We start from the raw sequence: 18083 nt of genomic DNA, 5'->3' as shown, positions 1-18083 counted from the left end.
GACTATCAATGGCAATGAAGTGTTTAGAAAAATGATTGGCCCTCAGAAAGTTGTCAGTATATGTTAGAAATTAAACTCTATGGTTTAAATGGAGAAATCCCATTGTAATTCTGATGGGTTTTTAGATGAACTCTCCTATGGATGCATTTTTTTTAAACAATATCTCACCCGGTAAAATACATTATACTGAAAGTTATAAAAGAGAAACCAAGAGCTTTACGGAAATTTATATAGACCAGAAGTCCTTTTTAAGCATATCTATTTTCCTGAATGCTACATTGATACATAGAGAAACTATAATGTCCAAGCTCATGACTTCCCAAATGGTGGCATTGGAATATTCGTATGAACTCTAGAAAGTGTAACTAGAATTGTAACTTGAAGACAGATCAGCTCCTAACCTTGTTGATCAGCTGCTACTGAGGTTTGAAAGTGGCCGTGGAGAAGGAGAAAAATATCTCTTAAGGTCTCAAAAAAAAATCCTAACACATGGAGACTAGCACACTTGTTATTCCACCAGATTTCTCCACACCTGCATGCATATAACACATCATTTTAAAAATTCACTAACAACATTTGAAATTGGATTCATTTTAACTTGGAAAAAAAATACCAAGAAAACTGCTAGTTATCAGTAGCCAAAAAGGAAGACTCTTCCATACAAGGAACAATTTCTGGATTTCTGTAAAAGCTAATTTTGTCCTTCTTCTTCTTTTATTTATATTACAGATATTTTGCAAGTTCCATAAGATTCCATCCCACACAAGACAGTGAATCTATGTGTCACAGAAGACTGAATTTCCTTGGTATTTCACAGTTACCGAAACACCTGTGCTAAATACTTTTCTGTGTATCAGCTGTGAAAACTCACTGTTTCAATAGCCCTCCAAATTTTTCATTTATTCCCCATGGTGGGGGATTCTGGGTGTCTCATAATGGGTTATTGTTAAATGCTTGGAAGAATAGTGGTTCAAGGGCTTTATAATGGATTTTTTATTAAGCACTAGCAAATTTCACCTACACTCCTTATAGACACTCACTTCTACCTCTTCTGAGATGCCGCCTTATCTGGAAATTAATTAAGCAGAAACTAGATGGGCACAAATACCATAGCATTCTGAAGCTTAATTAGCAAATGCTTTTTAACTTCACAACAGGTCTTAGCCTTGTTGGCTACTTTGTTTCTTAAGAGAGGAGAAAGCCAAGCGGTATTATTCTTTGCTTCCTTTCAGAGAGGAAACAAGCATGAAAATTTAAAAATAGATCAAGGGACGCTCAGAGGGCAGCTCCCTAGCAACCCGGCTGCTTTGCTGGTATGCTAAGCAAGTGGCCTGCATTCTGCTAGTCGTGTCAGCAAGCCACTCCCACTGGTAGCAAAACCAGGGAGGGAAGGGGTGGGGTACAGGCAGGGAGGGGACACACACAGGTACAAGAAAGGAACACACATATTTTACCCAGTCGCCTGCAGTCTGATGAATGGGGAGGCCAGTGACTGTGCTCAGCAAGTTTCTCAACTGTACTCCCTAGAAGAGCTTCCCACCCACCCATTCCCTGGGGGTCAAGCATAGAGGCTAGAGGTGGGAGAGCTGTTGGTCATCAAAGACCCATGAGAAGAGAAATAATTTCTGAAATGTTTGCTGTTGGACAAACATCACAGTTCTGCCTTTTCTTTATTAGATCCCAAAGAAAAAAAAATGAAAAGATGGAATGTTTATTGATAGTCTTTGTGCCTGGTGCCGTGGAGCTTGTTTTTAAGGCTCTGATGCGGAGGGGGAAAAATCCTGCATGTCATATAGCTGCAGAGTACAGGCGCCCTGGTGCACACTGTGAAAATATCATAGAAAAATATGACATCAAATTGTCTGCCTACAATGATACCTACCATCTCTTATTAAAATAAAAAGAAGAAAGGTAGAGAGACTAACAATGTATTTCCTTTTCTCGCTTAGACTTCACACAAGGAGTTACCCAGTGGATGTTCAAGATATTAAAACATGTCCGCGTGTCAAAAGTGGAATAATTAAGCATTCAATGCCAGCCCATTAACCAGATGTGTTCCCTCTCCCAACCTTTATTTATTTATTTATTTTGGCTTGCTTATTCAAGAAGTCTTTTGAAGGAAAATGTCAAATAAATTACTCATACTCAACATATTTTTCCTTCCTCTGTCCCTCAGTCTGCCCTCTCCCCTTCCCCCACACTTCCTTTCTTCCTTGGTTCCAAGACAGCAGCCTCAAATGGTTAGCCATTCACTACTTTTCAGACAAATATTTTTCCTTGACTTTTTTTTTTAAATAGTGAAAAATATGGCAATAAAAAAGTAAAACAAAGAATATAATGAATATTCATGTTTCCAATAAGTCAGTTTAAGGAATAAAATCTTACAAATGCTACTGAATTGCACGCTTTTATTTCTTAACTGCATTTCATTTTCATGCAATTAAAGGTAACCCTTCTCCAGAACTTGGTACATATGATCCCCAAGCATCTCTTTACATTTTCATTCTACATGTATCTGTAAACAATATTGTTTTTCATGTTTTCAAACTTATGTGTTGCTATACTATACAACTCCCTTATTTTATTCTGCAACTTGCTTTTTTTTTAACTCAAAATTGTGTTTTTGAGATTTATCCATGTTAGCACATTTGTTTTCAGTTCATATACTGTCTGCTTGAATAAATATAACACAATTTAATTACATACTCATTTTAAATATCTAAGTCCTAGTTTCCATTTTTGGTACAATCATAAACAATGCTGGTGTTATCATTCTTGTTCAGGTATAAATTCTTATCTGCTTGGAACAAATATGTCCAATATAGAGGTTGTCGCCTCCCTACACCTTCTATGACAACCTATTGTGTCATTTTTTTTTAAATTTAAATGTATCACACTCTTCTTAGGTACTATTACTGTGCTCTATGTTGATATAATATACTTCCCATCGTAATCGTCTGAAGTAGACTCCATCATAAGAAAGAAGAAACTGGAGTTGTGAGAACTCAATGAACTGCCAACTATAGAAAACACAGATCTAAGTGCAAAATCTATGTTCTAAACCACCATTTTCTACTGCTGCCCATAGACAGAAAACTCATTCCACTGGCCTTCCAATGTTTTACGCTGAGCACTCTTGTGTCAAGGTGTCTCAGTGGGTTTAGAGGGCGACTCAATTTTGGCTCAGGTCATGACCTCAGAGGTGTGAAAGGTCATGAGATCAAGCCTGGAGCTCCAGCTGGGCATAGAGCTTGCTTAAGACTCTTTCTCTCCCTCACCCTCTGCCTCTCCCCTGCATGCTCTCTTTCTAAACACACACAAACAAACAAAAAACCCAGAGCACTCTTCCAGGTGGAAATCCATTGAGTATGAGTCTAATAACTTCGTACATGTACATGATATGCATTTAACACTGAACCAATTAAATTATATCATAAAAGTTATGGGAAATAGAGATTTAAAAGAATGAGGTAAGTATAAAACATTATATTATTTAATTGATTATGGCAATTAAAATTAGTTAAAATTGTAATTATTTATTAATGGTCCAAAACATCATGATCTTTCTAACATATATTAATAACTTTTACTAATGCCATTTATACTGCAGATAGTAGCATTATTTTGACAGTCATCCTACTGCTTTTGTGGTTGTTTAGTAGAAGTTTAAGAATGAAGGAATGGTTGTATTTGGATATTAGGAAAATAAAAATATATTGTGGGTTGATTAATTCTGTATCTATTCTTTATGGTGTACGTTCCTATATTTCAGGGTCTAGAATATCATCATCATCATCATCATTATCATTATCATCTTTAATATATTTTAATGAAGACAATGTGACTTAATATTCTCTTTGTGTTATGGTGACTCACAGGTCTGGTTCCTAGTTTTTTGTTGTTGTTTTTTAAAGTCATGTGTTTTCAATCATTGTCGTTGGTAAAAAGGAAACTGCACAAATCATGGACTATGCTTACTAAATCATGATGTACATTTTCAATCCCACCCACCAATTATGGAAGAGTATTTTTGCTTAAATGTAGCTCATAAATTTTAATATTCTTTAATATCATTCTGTTATTCTTACAAACTATTCATAAAGTGTTACCAATATTTTATTTGTAAAAGATTAGTTCAAAACCCAAATGAAAGTATTATTTTGAAGATTGTTAAGTAGATTTGAAGATATCATATCCAAATTTTTTAGTGCTCTGACGTGAATTTTTTTTTTAATGTGACATTGTTTTGAAAAGCAGCTAAACGGACTTTCAGTGTAGACATTTAAAAATACCATATTTCAAAATGCATTCCCAGAGCAAGAGTTTTTAAAAATATGTACTTCTTTCATACCTATTGTGAAAATATCACCAAAGAAACTCTTCGAGTGTGCCTTTAAAAATATATGTCTACTAGGTAACACACTAACAGAGAACTCATCTTTCAATTCAATAACACTTTTAAGAACTTTGCTAAAAGAGAATCTGAGAATCTCTCTGAGGAACAAAAGTCCTTATAATCAATCTCCATTTCATTACATAGTGTGTAAAGACTCTTCTATATTTTAATGGTCTTGCTTTTATAAAATTAGCCACATTGTTGATAATCTATATTCATATGTGCATTTGTAGTTTATTCCTGGATGAGCTGGTGAATAAACTTTTTGTCTGGTGACTTTTCTATAACCTTAATCCTGAATAGTTTTTTATTTTAGTCAACGAAGCTTTGTCATCAGAAATTCCACCTACTGATATAATCCCACACTTTTCCATAAAACATAGTTTGTATTAGAAGAGCTGTGCAATAGTGAAAAATAACTCCTTGGGAACATCTTTCTTCAATGGCTAAAAAAAATGTAATTTTTGTAAAAGAGTGTTGAATAAATATTAGCAAATACTGTAAATTGGGGCAAATTATAGTATCTTTACTTTCATTACACTGCATAAATCAGTTCCACAGTTCATAATTCAAAATGATGGTTATTTATTCTAATATTTATTGATATTTTAAGGTATGTATTGACAAGTATATTTTAGTTTCTACTCCATATTATTTTTTTATATTATTTCAGTTACTGTTTGCAGTAGCTGGAAGAACAGGTTTGTGGCTTTTTAAAAAATTTCTTGCTTTTAAGAAACTTCAAAATAGTCTTTTTGACATTAATCATTAAGTACAATAAAATTTTATAAGGTGCTGGAATGAGCATTGTATATCTTTTAATATCCCTGAAATAACTCTAGGGTTTGCCTTCAAGCAACTCTAAAGTTTACCTTCATGTTCCAGATGGTTAATTTCTAAATGTCTCACTAATTGTGATGTCCTCACTCTACTAACATTAGCTCATGTCTCAAGGCACAACACACACAGTGCAAAGTTGATCCTTGGCAATAGTAAATATATATCTATATCAGATATTCTTCTTGACAAATTAAATTTGTGGACCCTAACTTTTCACTTAGTCAAATGTTATTAGATAATCATTATTTGTTTGCTTGTGTTATACCTGGTATTGTGGCTTCTGAAGATCTCATTCTAGTACGAGAAGTGTCCTTTCAATTTCAACTGCTCATTTCTGCTTCTGCTATTAGTATTTTATCATCTTCAATCTACAGTTTCTTCACAAGAATCCATTTACGCGATTTGCCCTTTTTAGTTTAGTTAAAACTTGTCGATATACACTGCAAATCCATTTAGCAGAGCATATGTAAATTGCAATATGTCTCAATGTGTTAAATGAAGAAGACAAAGGAGTGAGTGGGCCTCTTCAACACCCCTATCACATGGATTTCCCACTCTTCCCCAAGGATGCTTCAGATTAACTTGTATACAAAATGTTATTAAAGCTAATTCCATTCTCTATATTTATTAAATAGTAAACACAAGTATAATTTCTAATATTTGCATCCTATGCCTTGGGGTATATGCAGCTGCCTTTATCCTAATCTAATATTTGCATCCTATGCCTAATTTAAGAGTCTCAAACCCAGGTTGAAATTTATTCATGCGTTCAACAAGTGTTTGTTCAATGCTCATCACATGCCAGGCATAGTGACAATTGTTAGGAACACTCCCAAAAGTAAAAAAGGGAAGGATCCATTTTCATGGAATTTGCCATCTAGTGGAAGAAAAGACAACTAAGTTAAAGCAAAAAAAGAATTATATTTATTATATATATTATATAATAATTATATAATTATAATTATATAATTATAATTATATAAACAGTGACCTGATGGAAATGAACATGAGTCAGAGTATAGATAAAGTTTAGGTAATATGATCAAAGAAGATTTCTTTGAAGAGACTTGCAAGATGAGAGGAAGATGGCATTGTGAAGAGCTGGAAAACAGGACTCCAAGCAACAGAGAATACAGTTAGATCAGAGTGGGAAAGAGTCAATACCAATCTCTCTAAAGATACATTTTAGGTGTAGTGAGGTGTTAGGACAATGGAACTTCTGGAATCCAGTGAGGGTAGCCCTATGGGCAGTGGAGACGCTCTTTCTCGAAGCCCCATGGTAACCAGAAAGGAAGGTAAGACCTGGAAGGCATGTAATTGCTACAAAAACTGCTTCAGGAGCCCTAGAAGAAAAGCCTGGGAACTTCTTTTTATTTTTTTTTATTTTTTTTTATTTTTGAGAGAGAGAGAGAGAGAACACACAAGTGGGGAAGGGCAGAAAGAGAGGGAAAGACAGACTCTAGTGGGACTAGAACTCATGAACTGTGAGATCATGACCTGACCTGAAATCAAGAGTGGGACACTTAATCAACTGAGTCACCCAGCACCCCATGCCTGGGAACTTGTAAAACACTTGGTGTTTGGTGGGGGATAAGGGAGGTCTAATGAGACAGCAAAAGTGGGTGAGGATTAATAGAAAAAATAAAAAGTAAAGTAAAAGGTTATGAGCAACAGCTGCTTCCTATTTATTTACAGCAGACTGGATAAGACACTGGCTTTGATGTTAGAAAAATCTAGGTTTAAATGCCAGCTCTGCCATTTGCCACCTGAATTATCCTGAGATAATTTATTTCACCTTTCCAAGTGTCAGTTTAATATATCTATAAAATATGAACAAAAACAGTATCTGCCCACATAGGCTGCATGGTAAATATCTGATTAGTTAATACGTGTACCGTGTTTAACACAGTTTCAGGCACATAAAAGTACCTGATGAATTTTAGCTATTAGTATCATTAAGTCACAGGTAGCATAAAATACTTACTGTCTCTTGGAAACCTAAGAGAGAGCAAACCTCTAAGTGAAGGGATGGGTTCTTTCAATGTTAGCAATCTTATTCTGCAAGTAAGAAGACATTGTTTTATAGACTGAGTCATCCCTTTTGGAAGTAGAATACTGTCATCGCAGAACAAAAAGCACCAAGTCACTGAGAAAGAAAGAACACCCACAGATACCATTTACAGTTTGCTGAAAGAAGTGCTGCCCTCATTTACTAAAACACTAATAAGTGGTTTTTAAATTACTCTTTCATATGGTGATACTGTATATCATTCACCTTTTCCAGCTCTATGAATGACAGTACTCCAAACAATGTGTTTCAAAGACAGTAAAGAGGCATAGGATGGACATAAGGTTATAAATGAGCATTTACACATATGGTTTAATTTTAAAGGAATGGGGTCACCCTTAACTCAGAATTTTTCTCTCTTGCCAGCTACCATGACTGAAATTCTACCATTGGATTTCATTTTGTCCTTCTATCCTTTGTTTAACAATTTACCATCATAAAAGATACAACTTTTTAGCCAAAACTTTACTAAATAGCCCATCTAAAAATAGAATTTTTAGCCAAAACTTTACTAAATAGCCCATCACCTTGTCTTAGGAAAAGATGACGTGACCCTTAAATAAATGGGAAAGAAGAGTTGGGTGGGGGTGTTGCAGAAAAGGCAAACAATACTACAAGGGGCCATATTTCCAATTGCATCTACACAGGAAAAAATAAGACAGCTGCCAGTAATGCCTTGAATCTTGGATACCCAATACCCTTTGCTTCAGTTTTTTTCTTAAGAAGAAATCTTAGCTAAAACATCTATTAAAATGGACCATGATCCCCAGAGGTCCAAAGGTACTCTGCATTCTCTGACACAAAGCAATTTAAAATTTTATTACACATGCATTTGTATAGAATCCAGATAACATGAAGCAGTTTTACATAATGATTTTTGGGGGAGACACATATAGATCCTCCCTTCCCTCTTTTTATCAAGGTGGATATTACATTATAGTTTTGTTTAAAAGTAATATTATTCAGTTCACAAAAAATGATGAGCCAGAAGTACTAAAATTACTTATTGCAGCAGCTTTGAAGTTTCACTTAAGACAATCTGTGGGCTCGAAGAAGGGATAATCTTTTGTGATTGCTACTTACTCCAAGGACGACATTCAAAAAACCAAACCAAACCAAACCAAAGTAGTTTTTAAATTCACTGATTTATACTTGTAGTCTTTTCTTTTAGTATCAATACCAAAGCTGAATTAGGGGCACTAACATTACAAATTCCAAGGACTTTGTTAAGTATTTTAAAAGCTTTATGTGAAGGGATGACTGAGTGGCTTAGCTGATTAAGTATCAACTCTTGATTTGGGCTCATGATCTCAGGGTTCATGAGTCTGAGCACCAGGTAGAGGCCTGCACAGAGTCCCACGTCACCAGCATGGAGCCTGCTTGGGATTCTGTCTCCCTCTCTTTTTGCCCCTCCTTTGCTTGCATGCTCATTTTCTCTCTCTCTCTCTCTCTCTCTCATAAATAAAGAAGCAAGAAAACAAACAAACAAATAAATAAATAAAAGCTTTACATGAGACTGGCCACATTATTACTTATACTTTAACACTAAGCAAACTGGTTTTAGGGCCACATTAAATGGAATAAGTCTGCTCCACCCTCACATGGTAAACAGCTGTAAAACCTGAACAGAATGAATGAAGCAACTATTTGAGGACTCTGAAAAATAAAGAGTAGCAAGCTGATTTGGGAAAGCCAAGAATTCACAGTACCACTGAATTGGCAATGAGCTTACCAATGTTTTTCTTGTTTCCCTCCATTTAATCTCAAAGTAACCTGACACCCAAAAGGGGCCACTGAGGTACAGACAGAGAGGGCTCCCTCTGATTCTGCCTGGAAGAGAGGAAAGAACTTTCAACACTTAGAGATAGGGCAGAAATCCCCATTTTTCTTTTGTTCATTATTTTCTCCATTTTCTCACATTCCAGCCCCTAAGGAATTCTGTGATATAGCAGCCATGGCAGAATGGGAGCCCGCAGGAGCCAAAAATCTGAGGGAAGAATACCTTCCTCTCTATTTGGTGGAGCTATGGTTCTCTGAGTATGGGGAGAACATTGGTAATTTTTTGTTGTTGTTCTGTTTTGTTTTGTTTTGTTTTATTTGGTCTCTCTGTGCTCATGCAGCATGCCCTGGGATGCAGACATAATCACAGTAGTAGACAGCAGAGTTGGGGGTTGGGTACTAAAGCTCTAACACTTTGAATAGAAAACTACAGAGTTACTTCAAGAAGAGGGGAAATAGTAAGGAGACTTTACAGAAGAAGTTAGAGACAATAACACTATAAACTTCTTTATAAAAAGACTCAGGTATGCATGCATCTGATTCTCATCAGTATATTAAACAATTTGAGAGCTGAACCAACAGACCACTACCCAGCACCCAAAATGGCCACTGCGTGGCACACAGGTAGAACAGATCTGAACAGCACTACAGACAATATGAATGCTGAAGGGACATTGAGGCCTCAGCCCAAAGAAGGCACATAGTAACTTGTAGCTTGAATTTAACTACACACACAAAAAATGTGAACATTCTCCTTAGGATTTAATAAGACTCAAAATCTCATAATTTTGAAAATGTCCAGGACTTAGCCCCAAATTATCAGATATACCAAGAGCAAGGAAAAAATAATTTGTCTTTATGTGGGAAAAGACAATTAACAGACATTAGTGCCCAGATGACAGAAATTGGAATTATTTGATGAGGAATTTAAAGCATTAAAATGCTTCAACAAATTGTTGCAAATAGACTTGAAGCAAATGGAAAAGAGAAAGTCTCCTCAAAGAAAATAATGATAAAGAATTAATTGGATTAATGAACTGAAAAAATACAATAAATGAAATTTAAAACTCACCAGATGGGCTCAGTAGCAGATAGGAGAAGACAGAGGAAACATTGAGTCTGCAGATAGAACAATAGAAACGATTCAATCTGGAAAAAAAAGATAAAATAAATTTTAAAAAATGAACAGAGTCTCGGGGAATTATGAGACAATAACAGAATGTCTACAATTGTTTCAAAGAGAGGGGAAAGAGTACGGTACTAAAAAGATTTTGAATAATGGCAGAAAACTTCTCAAGTTTGGTGAAAGACATAAACATATAGCTCAAGAAAACTCAGCAAATCCCCAAAAGGAAAAAAAAAAAAAAAAACACAAAGAAACCCATGCTTCAAAACATAATTAAATGCTAAAATCAAAAGGCAAAGAAAAAAACAAAAACTTGAAAAACAGTATGTACCTATAGGAGAATAATGACAGGAATGACTGAGGATTTCTTTTCAGAAACCAATGGAGCCAAAAGGAAGTGTCACCATATGTTTAAAGTTTTGGAAGAAAAATACAGTCAACCTAGAATTTTATACTAGTGAAAATGTCCTTCAGGAGTGAAGGAAAACAAAACAAACCAAAATTAAAAAAAAAAAAAATTACTACCCAAAGAAAAATTAAAAGAAGTCATTGCCAGTAAATCTGCCCTGAAGTTAGCCCGATGTATTAGAAAGACAAAACGACTTGTTTTTGATGACTGGATGATTCTCTTTCCTTCTTCCTCAGTTATTTTTCACCTGGTCTACAAAAATAATTTATAAATTTCTTTGGAGCCCAGAGACAGGTTATGATACAGTATGATATGGTAAAAAGCCTGATATTATAAAAGACAGAAATGTGCGGGGTGCCTGGGTGGCTCAGTCGGTTAAGTGTCAGACTTTGGCTCAGGTCTATCTCACAGTTGGGGGTTCAAGCCCTATGTTGGGGTCTGTACTAACAGCTCAGAGCCTGGAGCCTGCTTCAGATTCTGTGTCTCCCTCTCTCTTTGCCCCTCCCCTGCTCGTGCTGTTTCTCCTCAGTCTCTCAAAAATAAATAAACATTAAAAAAAAAGAATGTGTATTTATTCCTCAGGTGGAAATTTTAGCTGATAACAAGTCTAAATCCCTTTCTTTTTATATAGGCATGTAAAGTGAATGATGTTTTTTATGGTGCTCAGTTTCGAGTTTCTTACTATAATAACAAAAAAAAAATAGAGAAGATTATTGAGTAACTGTAGTAGAAAATGATCTGAATACATTTAGGAGAATATAAGAAAAGTAGTACTTTTGAGGAAATCATAAGGAAAGAGAGATGTGAATTTATCCTCATAAAATTTCAAAGTTTCTGCATACCTTCTGAAACTAACTTATGTATGTTGTTCCTCCATTAGACTAACATTTCTAGGGAGTTGAAGTGCCCTACCAAAAAATAAACTTCAACAAGAACACTCTTCTTGATAAATCCTCATACTGCTTTGGGTGGCTTTATTCTTTCTCAAAGTATACCATGTCTGAAAATATCTTATTTTTTTATTCACTTATAGTCAGCTTAAGAATTCCTTCCCCATCTGCTTTTATTCCCTGTTTTAATTTAAAAGGAAGAGCTGCCTAAACTGAGTAAATCAATACACAGCAGCATACACTAATGCATTTATTAGGATGTTAAAATCTTGTTTTCTGTTAGTCAGTATGGCTCACCTATACTTTCAGGTTGGCTGTGAGGACATTTTTATAAATGATCTTTCTCTGAAATGTTTTACTTGTTGAGGATTTTGCATTGATGAAGGTGCAGGAAGTTACTTGACCATTTACCACAAAAGTTCCAGAGCTATTGCTTTTGTTCTCACCCACAGGGCAGGCTTAACAATTTAACAATACATAAACATCTCCTTGAATATTAAGTGCTTAATCAAATATTCTCTGTTTCAGCACAGACCTCTCAGCCAAATGGGGCAATGTGGAATGAACATATGAGTAGATATTGAGATTGCACTGCTTTCTAACAAAACTGAAGGGTTGGCTCTTCTACTTCATGAGGTTTATAAAGACCGAGACCTTTTGGAGTGATTTACAACTATTTATTGTAATTCCACTGATGAGAGCTGCCTTCCTTCTAAGCAGTATAACAAAATGCGCTGCACTCTCAATGATGTGTCAGAAAGGGGGACCCAGGAAGGAAAGTTGAGCACAGACTGTGCTGCTTGAGCAGGAAGCTAGCTCCCAATGGTGACAATGTCTTTTTAGCCCTATTCTCATATCAAGTGGGAAATTACAAACACACTAATGCCCTCCAGTCAAATACTTGCCAAAACAACAGATGGCCGTACCACTAAGCAACCTTGACCTTGCGGTTACCTGCCCTGTCAATCAGACACGGGATCTCTTCTCTGGGGAAAACACTGTCTTCTGCGCAATACAGCATATTCAACCATTGTTGCAGATTTAATAAAACACATACTTCATACAGCAAATATGGACACATTGTCTTTCCTCACATGAACTAAAGTACTGGCATGCTACATCAATTCCCTGAAGCCTTCAAATGCTTCCACAAAAACACTAGACAGAAATGGAACACTGCTGAGCCAGAATCAACAGTTATATTTCAACATTTGAAATCAAAAAGCTCCATTTGGGGGCTGACAGAACACTAGAGTGTCACATACCACACAAGGAAGAGCTTACGTAAATCACAGGGAATAGTCATTGTCTACAGATCAAATATATGTTGTTAACCAATGTGCTGACGGATGCATTAGGTGTAAAAATCCTCCAAATAGTTCAGAGAGCATATAGCATTTGGTGGTAAAAGAAAGAATGCTCTTACAAATGTTAAAACTCAATAAAACAAATGCTGACATCAAAATATCTAAATAGATGCATGGATGCTGACATTCAGAGTCCAGCCATGCAACTCAATCACAAGGTCACTGGAAACCTAGCGTGGCTTTTGTTTCTGCAACCACGAGGCATTCTTTGTGAGATGAGCTATACACCTATGAGGTATATATCTGGGGATTGAGTAGGCTAAGTGATAGTATCACAAAGATTTAATGAACTCAAACTCACCTACTCATAGCCTTAATGGTAATTGGCTACTGTTACAATAAGTAATTTAGCATAATGAGCAAGAATTTGGGTTCTTGATCTAAGACGAGCGTGTGCTTGAGCCCTAAGACTGGCCCTCGCTACCTCCACCCTTTGGACATATTATATAAACCCTCTGCCTCAGTTTCTTTATCAGTCAAATGAGTAATACTTTTTTCTCAGATATCCCTGTGATCATTAAATGCAATAAAGTGTATTAAACCCTTAGCATACTGCCTTGTACAGATCAAGAGCCATTAAATGTTAGTTATTATTAATAAATGTTCATCACTGCTATTAATAGTTTAGTAAATCTTGGGGAAATGACTTATGCACTCAGCCTATTTTCTCATCTGCAGAAAGAGAAATTGGAATAGATTATTATGATAAAATGCTTCCAGCTCTAGCATTCCATAGATTTGTAACTCCAATTTATTGCTGGTAAATATAGATGCCTCCTACAGACATATAATAGGGCACTAATGCATTTTTAGAGCATAAAATGTTTAAGCTGGCATTTTATTTACTAAAAGGTCCAAGGCAGTACATCATTAAATCCTCACCACAATTCTGGAAACCATTAAGAGATGAGGAAACTGAGGCCAAAGGAGTTAAGGGCCTGCCTATGGTCACACAACTTCTAGGACTAACAACTGAGGTAGTTGATCAATAGGATGGAGAAAGGAGAGTGGAAGCACAAGTTCCCACAGGCAAACTTGTCAAGGAAACAGAAAGAGCAGGCAACCATTACGATGCTGCGGCCTGGCACCTAGAAGGTGGGATGACTAAAGCTAGGGCTCTGTGGGATGACTAAAGCTAGGGCTCTGCAGCCAAGGGGAAGAAGAGAAGTGATGGCGGGCTAATTTATTTAACATAAATAATGTATCCCTTAATTATCTGCCACATGATTAAGTAATTGTAATGTAAATAATTTAAATCAAGGGAAGGGGAAGACATCAAGCATAGGGAGCTCTTTAAAAAAAAATGTACTTGTGAGGTGGAGGTCAATTTGGATTTCAAATAAAGACCTCATGAGATAATTTATTCATTGATATTATGGCATGCTGCTGTGTGCCAGGCATTGTGCAAGGCTCTGGGAACATACCGATGAATAATGGGAGCTTAGAGCGACACATAGTCTAATGAGGAAGACAGCTGTATAACCAAGAAGTTGTATTATAACTGTCACCAGTCTTATGGAAGAATATAGGAGGGGGCAACCAACTGCCGGCAACTTCACTAAGGATAGACTCCAGGTGGGGCTAAAGATAGAGCAAATAGAAGAACCAGATGCCTGGGCGACAGAGTGGGAAGTGAGCTTGCCTCAGTACCTTCTAAACTGGGTACTATTTTTATTATTATTGTTTTTTAAGGAGAATGTTATCCTACTGTTAAAGGAAAATTTAATGGGGCTTGTTCTTTATTCTTATGAAAGAAAGGAGTGTATTGTTTTTTAAGTTTATTTATTTATTTTGAGAGAGAAAGTGCATCAACACTTGTGCAGGGGAGAGGCAGAGAGAGAGGGAGACAGAGAATCCTGAGCAGGTCCCATGCTATCAGCGCAGAGCTCAACGCCGAGCTCTGTCTCACAAACCATGATGTCATGACCTGAGCCGAAAGCAAGAGTCAGACGCTTAATGGACTAAGTTACCCAGATACTCCTGTTCTTGGTAACTTTTAACACAACACTTTAAGGAATGACAACTCAAAGATGAAGCCCACCAAGCAAAAATAAAGTTCAAGTTGGGAAGGTAGGACTGTGTTGTGAGGAGGGTCAGTCTTCGGAGAGAAATTTCCTGTGTCTGCATCCTGTCCCCACTTTGCTGTAACTGGGAGACTTTGGGCAGATCACCTCCACTTTCGTAAGCTTGTTTCTTCCTCTATGAAAGGAAGAGAACAGTAATAATAGTAATTGCCACTCTGAAAGGTTGTTGTGAAGATTAGATGAAATAATCCATATACTGAGGTTAATACAGAGACCGAGAAATCACAAGTGATCTGTAATGTGTGACTATTATTAGCAGCATCACTATTAATATTACTACTTCTAAATGCCCTTCTAGAGGGGCATTTAAGGCTCAGAACCTCTGGGGCTCTGAGAAAAACTGACAACCTTTCTGAGACTGAAATAATCTTCCAACAATGGAGAGAAATCCCAATATACAATGTCTTCTATACAATATGATACACATAAGCTATAGTGTCATTTATAAAACTTATAGAACATGCAATTTATTTTAAATTATAGAAAGTATATAAATTGTGATGGTCAAGAACAAAAGCTTGATTAGGCTTTCCTACTTACTGGTTTTATAATTTTAGTAAGTCAATTATCAAAGAAACAAAATTTTCTCATCTGAAAAATGGGCTCATTTTCTCTAACCCATTAAAAGAAAAAAAAGTTCTGAAAAATAATATTAATAAAAAAAACAACAAGTATGAGTCTCAGGGTATGCCATTGTATATCCAAATCATAGCAAAAGTCCCTGTGCTAATGTCCTTCACAAAAAAAGGTGATTATTCTTTCTACTAAGATCTTTAAAACTCTTTTTATTTAATTTTATTTTTTTAATTTTCATCCAAATTAGTCAGCATATGGTGCAACAATGATTTCAGGAGTAGATTCCTTAATGCTCCTTACCCATTTAGTCCATTCCCTCTCCCACAACCCCTCCAGTAACCTTCTGTTGGTTCTCCATATTTAAGAGTCTCTTATGTTTTGTCCCCCTCCTTGTTTTTATATTATTTTTGCTTATTTTCCCTTATGTTCAGCTATTCTGTGTCTTGAAGTCCTAATATGAGTGAACTTATATGATATTTGTCTTTCTCTAATTTCACTTAGTATAATACCCTCTAGTTCCATCCATGTAGTGTAAATGGCAAGATTTTATTCTTTTTGATTGCTGAGTAACAGTCCGTTGTATATATATACCACATCTTCTTTATCCATTCATTCATTGATAGACATTTGGGCTCTTTCCATACTTTGGCTATTGTCAATAGTGCTGCTATGAACATTGGGGTGCATGTGCCCCTTTGAAACAGCATATCTGTATCCCTTGGATAAATACCTAGTAGTGCAATTGCTGGATTGTAGGATAGTTCTATTTTTAATTTTTTGAGGAACCTCCATACTGTTTTCCAGCGTGGCTGCACCAGTTTGCATTCCCACCAACAGTGCAAAAGAGATGCTCTTTCTCCGCACCCTCGCCCACATCGTTTGTTGCCTGAGTTGTTAATGTTAGCCATTCTGACAGTTGTGAGGTGGTATCTCGTCATGGTTTTGATTTGTATTTCCCTGATGATGAGTGATATTGAGAATTTTTTCATGTGTCTGTTGGCCATCTGGATGTCTTCTTTGGAGAAGTGTCTATTCATGTCTAAAACTACTCTTATGAATCCTCCCATTTATATAAAATACGTGGAGATCTGAGAGATATTCTTTCTCATCTGGCTTCTTTACACCCTGGAGTCCAGTCCATGGCTAAAATCTACTGTTATCTTTGGCACACAAAGTCCTACTGAAGAGTGTATTAGCATCTGGAATATTGGTGTGTTTTCCCTTTTTCTTTTTTGCTGCTTCACTGGAATAGCTAAACTGGACTACTTGCTCATAAAATTTACCATGCTTTTACTTTCTCCCATGTATCCGGAATGTCAAATTTAATCAGTTAAATAGGATAACAGCAGTTGCCTTGATGATGAAGATCCTGGTGAAAAGTACAAAATCACCCTAGGGGCACCTGAGTGGCTCAGTCAGTAAAGCGGCGACTCTTTGATTTCGGCTCAGGTCATGATCTCATGGTTTGTGGGTTTGAATCCTCACGCTGGGCTCTGTGCTGACAGCATGGAACCTGCCTGGGATCCTGCTCAATCGCTCGTTCTCAAAATAAGCTAACATTAAAAAATAAAATAAATAAATAAAAAAAAGACAAAAAACAAAATCCAACCCTGGTATGTGGGTCATTGCGCTTCCCAAATCATACTTAATTGTAAAATAGAAAACTGCAAAATACATGATCTAGCAATATATAGTGTCGCATGCCCCATTTAGCATGAATATCAGTTAAGGTTTGGTTACAAGTCAGAAACGAAATCTGGCTAACGGAAGCTAATTTTTCAATATCTGAGTACAAGGAAAATCTGAGCAATCAGGCATCTGAAAAGATGGAAACTGGGCAGCTCTGAGCATGCAAATTACAAGAAGCAAAGGAGTATCTCTTCATGGTGCTACAGTTGAGACGGATCCCTGCCAGCTATTTCCTACCCATATATCATTCATGAAAGATTCAGACATCCATAGGAGAGTCTGGCTGGCCTACTGGGGTCAGGTGCCTACCCTTTGGCCAGAGGAGAGCAAGACACCTTGAATGAATATTACACAAAGATTACACATGGTGGGCAAAGTGTACTTTTTCAAAGGAAAATTAAAATGCTGTTACCAAAAGAGGGGGAATGGATGCTGGGCAGGCACAAACAACAGATGTCCACTGCAGCAGGCCTATTTGGTGTATCTTTGATGAGCCAAAAGACCAGAAACCATGCAAAGACACATGCAGCGCGCACACACACACACACACACACACAATTTTGTGTTAATTCCCAGAGAACGTCCACCTTACATTTAACTGACTTGGTTCCCCTTTTGATTCCTTTCTTGACTTTCAAAAAATGCTTCCCTCTTTCCAATCTCATTCCCTTTTTCCAGTTTTCCACATAACATTTTTTTTGCTACAGCTAGGGTATTTTCAATAAATAAAGTCAGCTAAGAATGCAATCCTCCCTTATTGCTGTTATTGAATAAATATCAAACAGTGCCAAAGACAAAAGTATGATATTTTTTTTATAAAAGTCATTCTAAATTACCTTGCATTATTTTTAGTTGGGAA

The 18083-nt window shown here is 36.4% G+C and overlaps 1 long non-coding RNA gene across 2 annotated transcripts in view; it reads right to left on the bottom strand.

Annotated features, from left to right (window-relative positions):
* The window catches only part of LOC128778262 (uncharacterized), a 636253-nt gene that overhangs the window by 91844 nt on the left and 526326 nt on the right, over positions 1 to 18083 (bottom strand). For both annotated transcript variants that reach the window (XR_008423739.1, XR_008423740.1), the window contains exon 4: positions 10156 to 10202. This is a non-coding gene — a long non-coding RNA (uncharacterized LOC128778262). The remainder of the gene's footprint in view (positions 1 to 10155; positions 10203 to 18083) is intronic.

The sequence above is a fragment of the Panthera pardus genome, unplaced genomic scaffold, assembly GCF_024362965.1.
Source record: "Panthera pardus isolate Hobbes unplaced genomic scaffold, ASM2436296v1 HiC_scaffold_2, whole genome shotgun sequence".
Classification (NCBI taxonomy): Eukaryota; Metazoa; Chordata; class Mammalia; order Carnivora; family Felidae; genus Panthera; species Panthera pardus.
The sequence above is the reverse complement of the archived record's forward strand: the minus strand, read 5'-3'. Positions and strand labels throughout refer to the sequence as shown.